We start from the raw sequence: 6531 nt of genomic DNA on the forward strand, positions 1-6531 counted from the left end.
GTTGAACCAAGAACTTCCAGATGTACAAACTGAGTTTGGAAATGTCAGAGGAACCAGAGATCAAATTGCTAACATTTGTTGGATTGTGAAGAAAGCAAGGAAGTTCCAGAAAAACATCTTCATTGACTAAACTAAAGCCTTTGACTGTGTGGATCACTACAAACTGTGGAAAATTCTTAAAAGAGATGGGAAACAAGATCATCTTGTTTCCTGAGAAACCTGTATGCAGGTAAGAAGCAACAGTTAGAACTGGACATGGAACAATGGACTGGTTCCAAACTGGGAAAGGAGTACATCAAGGCTGTATTTTGTCACCCTGCTCATTTAATTTATATGCAGAGTACATCATTCGAAATGCTGGGTTGGATGAATCACAGTTTGAATCAATATTGCTGGGAGAAATATAAACAGCCTCAGATGTGCAGATAATACCACTACAATGGCAGAAGGTGAGAAGTGAATAAACAGCCTCTTGATGAGGGCAAAAGAGAATGAAAAAACTGGCTTGAAACTCAACATTCAAAAAACCAAGATCTTAGCATCTAGTCCCATCGCTTCATGGCAAATAGATGGGGAAGCAATGGAAACAGTGATAGACTATTTTCTTGGGCTCCAAAATCACTGTAGACAGTGATTGCAGCTGAAATTAAGATGCTTGCTCCTTGGAAGAAAAGCTATAATGAACCTAGACAGCATGTTAAAAAGCAGAGACATCACTTTGCTGACAAAGGTCTGTATAGTTAAAGCTATGGAATTTCCAGTAGTCATGTACAAATGTGAGAGTTGGACCATAAAGAAGGCTGAGTACTGAAGAATTGATGCTTTGGAATGGTGGTTCTGCAGAAGACTCTTAAGAGTCCCTTAGACAGCAAGGAGACTAAACCAGTCAATCCTAAAGGAAATCAACCCTCAATGTTCATTGGAAGGACTGTTGCTGAAGCTAAAACTCCAGTACTTAGGCCACCTGATGGGAAGAGCCGACTCATTGGTAAAGACCCTCATGCTGGGAAAGATTGAAGGCTAGAGGAGAAGGAGGTGGCAGAGAATGAGATGGTTAGATAGCATCCCTGACTCAATGGACATGAATTTGAGCAAACTCTGGGAGATAGTGGAGGGCAGAGGAGCCTGGCATGCTACAGTCCATGAGGTTGCAAAGAGTTGGACTAGACTTGGCAACTGAACTAAAACAACAATTATATTGTAATCTTTTTTCACTTAACACATTTTCAAGTATCAGTAATACAGAACTATAGTTGACCCTGAGCAACTCCAGGGTTAGGGGCACCAACCCTCTGCACAATTAAAGATCTGCAGATTATTTACTAGTCCACCCTTGTATCTGCAGTTCCCCAGTATCTGAGGTTCCACATCTACCAACTCAATAAACTTGGATCCTGTAGGACCGTAGTATTTACTATTGAAAAAAATCTGCATATAAGGGGACCCATGCAGTTCAAACCCATGCTTTTCAAGTCTTAAAGAGTTGCTTAGTAACAGCATAGTGTAGATTTACTCATCCACATATATCATTGAACTCTAAGATTCAAACTTGTTGCAATTATACATTGAACTAATCTAAATCTGCCTTCATCTAATTTCCACCAAATTTCTTTCTACTCTAAGAAGCATCTCAATTAATCTCTCAAAACCACCTGACTTCATCCTTAATTCCCTGAACCTTCTTCTGACATAGCTCCAGACCCTATCCTACCCCCAACCATACCCCTGTTGGCAACTAGAGCATCTTTCATTACAGTGACTTCTCTAGAAATGGTCACTGCTCCAGATGGGATCTGGCTGGTCTAAACCAAGCACAGAGACACCACAGAGTCCTGCCATCTGGACACACCATTTTTATTAACACACACCAAAGTTTATTAGCTTTGTAAGCAGCTGAGTCATTCTGAGGGCTATGTGACTCAGCAGAAAGAACATGGATCCCTCACTTCCCCACTGTGTGACATGAGATGAGCTGTTTCATCTCCCTGTGTCATTTTCTTGGTCTATAAAGCAGCTAATATCACCACGTAAGATTGAGATGAGCTTCAAAAAAACAATACTACAGAAGTAAAAGTACCAGGCATTTGAGATGTGGCTGGTATAGAAGCTATCATTATCTCTCTGCGCATCTACAAAGCTTTAAGTCACTAAAGAGTCCAAGACTTAGTTGTGGACCATGGAGTGACTTCTTGTGTGAAATGCTGCCAAGACAGGCTCCCCAGCTCCAGCCTTAATGCAATTCGTGTTTTACACATGGCACTCAAAGCTTACCCATCCTGGATGGACTATTTAACCCATCCTCCCTGCCAGTGTTAAGTCTTAATTTTGTCAATATTGTTTAACCCTACAAAGCTGTGCAAGCTTGCTCAACAACTTTATCATAAGATCTGCTGATGCTCTTGTAGACTTCTTAACCTAAAAGAGCTGTTAGTCATTTTATGTCTCCCAGTGTACTCTGAAACAATTGGCACTCATTGTCCTGTAAGAAGAAATGAATGAATACCCTTAGTGAGCGGGGGGATCAGCTGAAATACATTCAACACATGGAACTCAGCACACATTCTTGTCAGACACAAGGACACCACAGAAGATACAAGAGGACCACACTTAGAAGACACTATAGCAGATATAATCAAAGCTTCATCAAAATCTAGATCCTTCCAATGCCATCCTGACTCCCACCTGCAGAAGCCTTGGCAGATACTTGCTCTCCTCCTCTACCAAGAAGCCCAAACCCAGGCCAGTTCCCCTTCCCTCCCCTTCAAGCATCATCCTCTATTTTGTCTTTTTTCCTCACACGCATTGATTCCTACTCCTTGGGACTACTCCCCTTCCCCTGCCCCAACGTTTTCTTTGGGTTTGCATCCTTTCCTCTGCCTCTGGGACATGCCTCATCAACTATCCTCTTTCCTCAGTTCCTCCCTCACCGTGATCTCAGGACCATCAGCCTGATCCTGCTCTGCCTTGACGTAACCGCTTTTCTCCCCACTTCCTAACACCAACACGTTTCTGCAGGTATAGACAACCTCCTGGTTTCAACATCCACACTACTCACTCACTGTATCCTTGGCCCTCCAGAAAGAGCTGTCTTCCAGGCCCATGATTCTGTCTTCACTGATCTCTCAAAACCCTCTACTCCTGGAATGTGTTAATACCACTGGTGACATCCCATTATCCCAGAAGCCTAAAGCCCCCCACTCTTCTCATGGCCCCTCATGTCCTTTAAACATAGATGCCCCCCCCCCCCCCCCACCAAGAGAACAGGTTCAAGCCTCACTATGACTCTAGGCTTTCCCTCAGAGGCCTTGTTCAACCACCAGGCCTAATCTATGACCCTAATGCCAAAGCTGTATCTAGTAGCTCTGGATGGCTGTTTGGCAGGGCCAAAGTCTTAACACATCTGAAACTGACCTCTTGGTATTTATTTCCCTGGTGGTCCACTGGTGAAGAGTCCACCTTCCAATGCAGGGACACAGGTTCAATCCCTGGTAGGGGAACTAAGATCCTGCATGCCACAGTGCCACAGGGCAACTGAGCCTGTGTGTGGCCACTAAAAAAAGCCCATGTGCCACAACGAAGACCCAAGGCAGCCAAATGTTTATTTATTTATTTATTTTTCAAATGTTTTTTTAATTGCTAAGAATAATAATAAAATTAACCTCTCAAGTCTCTGTCATATTTTCCTCTGGCTGTTGATGGCAGTGTCATTCTACTGGTCACATCCTGACACCTGCCAAGGTTGGATTTTACCTCCTCAGTGTCCTCAATCCTGCCTCCCCTTTCCATGATTATTAGTAGTCCACACTGTACAGTTGCCCAGGCTGCACACTGATGTAGACTAACATGTGTGCCTTGGTCATTGGCATAAACTCCCCATGGCCAGGAGAGGACCACAGCAGGGCCTTCTAAAGCCAGGGGCCCAGGCAGAGGCCTCTCACATTTTGGCCTAAAAAATGAGAACTTACAGGAAGATTAAGTGACTTTCACAAGACCATCAGCTAGGAAGTAGCAGAACCCAGGATCATACCAGGTGTGTCTGATGCAAAAGCCTCTGCCCTGTGCAAATATACCCCTGCTTCTCCTGTACCTTAAGAGACATGTATCCAAGGGATACATATTGTTCTCGCTGGCAGGAACCTACCCACAGCTGAGCTTAAGGCGTGGCTGGCAGCCTGAGGGTCTACGAGCACAAGAGACATAGGACAAGATGACTCTGCAGGAAGACGAGCTTTTCAGAGCTTTTCAACAGGTATCACTATGTGAAAGTCTGCATTCTAGCCCCCATTTTATTTTTCTGCTCACCTCACTGAAAACAATCTCCTTATCCAGATAATCTTCCTTAAACCAAAAAAGATGATACTATTTCCCAATAACACTCCTCAATGCTCTCCACTTGGCATAGCTCTCAGGGTAAGGTGCAACACCCTAACTCTGTCAGAAGGCCCTGCAGGACCTGGCCCCAGCTCACTCTTTGTCTGACGATCTCCTAGTGGCCCCCCTCACTCCAGCCAAGTGGCTTCTCACACATGAAGGTGCTCTCAGGCTAAAGGTAGTGCAAATAACACCACCATGAACTCACTCCTTTCAAAATCTATTAAAATATGTACATAAACTATGAAACTACTCCAAATAAGTTATCAATAAGAACAAAAAGATCAACAAGGTTTTACTCAAGAAAATGAATAAAATCGAGTTATCTGAAACCAGAGATAAACTTTAACTGCACAGTCGTGTCTGACTCTTTGTGACCCTATGGACTATACAGTCCATGGAATTCTCTAGGCCAGAATACTGGATTGGGTTGCCATTTCCTTCTCCAGGGGATCTTCCCAACCCAGGGATTGAATCCAGGTCTCCCACATTGTAGGCAGATTCTTTACCAGCTGAGCCACCGTGCACCAGCAATTCTAAAGTATATCATTCAGTTCAGTTCAGTCGCTCAGTCCTGTCCGACTCTTTGCAACCCCATGAACCTCAGCATGCCAGGCCTCCCTGTCCATCACCAACTCCTGGAGTTTACCCAAACTCATGTCCATCGAGTCAGTGATGCCATCCAACCAACTGTCCTCTGTCGTCCCCTTCTCCTCCTGCCCTCAATCTTTCCCACCATCAGGGTCTTTTCCAATGAGTCAGTTCTTCCCATCAGGTGGCCAAAGTACTGGAGTTTCAGCTTCAACATCAGTCCTTCCAATGAACACTCAGGACTGACGTCCTTCCGGGTGGGCTGGCTGGATCTCCTTGCAGTACAAGGAACTCTCAAAAGTCTTCTCCAACACCACAGTTCAAAAGCATCAATTCTTCGGCGCTCAGCTTTCTTTATAGTCCAACTCAGACATCCATACATGACTACTGGAAAAGCCATAGCCTTGACTAGATGGAACTTGTTGACAAAGTAATGTCTCTGCTTTTTAATATGCTGTTTAGGTTGCTCATAACTTTTCTTCCAAGGAGTAAGAGTCTTTTAATTTCATGGCTGCAATCACCATCTGCAGTGATTTTGGAGTCCCCCAAATAAAGTCTGCCACTGTTTCCACTGTTTCCCCATCTATTTGCCGTGAAGTGAAGGGACCAGATGCCATGATCTTAGTTTTCTGAATATTGAACTTTAAGCCAACTTTTTCATTCTCCTGTTGTACCCTCTTCAAGAGGCTTTTTAGTTCTTCTTCACTTTCTGCCATAAGGGTGGTGTCATCTGCATATCTGAGGTTATTGATATTTCTCTTGATTCCAACTTGTGATTCATGCAGCCTAGCATTTCTCATGATGTACTCTGCATTTAAATTAAATAAGCAGGGTGACAATATGCAGCCTTGAGGTACTCCTTTTCCTATTTGGAACCAGTCTGTTGGTCCATGTCCAGTTCTAACTGTTGCTTCTTGACCTGCATACAGATTTCTCAAGAGGCAGGTCAGGTGGTTGGGTATTCTCATCTCTTTGAAAATTTCCCACAGTTTGTCATGATCCACACAGTCAAAGGCTTTGGCATAGTCAATAAAGCAGAAATACATGTTTTTCTGGAACTCTCTTGCTTTTTCAATGATCCCATGGATGTTGATCTCTGGTTCCTCTGCCTTTTCTAAAACCAGCTTGAACATCTGGAACTTCATGGTTCACGTATTGCTGAAGCCTGGCTTGGAGAATTTTGAACATTACTTCACTAGCGTGTGAGACGAGTGCAATCGTGTGGTAGTTTGAGCATTCTTTGGGATTGCCTTTCTTTGGGATTGGAATGAAAGCTGACCTTTTCCAGTCCTGTGGCCACTGCTGAGTTTTCCAAATTTGCTGGCATATTGAGTACAGCACTTTCACAGCATCATCTTTCAGGATTTGAAATAGCTCAACTGGAATTCTATCACCTCCACTAGCTTTGTTCGTAGTGATGCTTCTCAAGGCCCACTTGATTTCACATTCCAGGATGTCTGGCTCTAGGTGAGTGATCACACCATCGTGATAATGTGGGTTGTGAAGATCTTTTTTGTACGGTTTCTGTGTATTCTTGTCACCTCTTCTTAAAATCTTCTGCTTCTGTTA

This window comes from Dama dama, chromosome 11, assembly GCF_033118175.1.
Source record: "Dama dama isolate Ldn47 chromosome 11, ASM3311817v1, whole genome shotgun sequence".
Taxonomy (NCBI): Eukaryota; Metazoa; Chordata; class Mammalia; order Artiodactyla; family Cervidae; genus Dama; species Dama dama.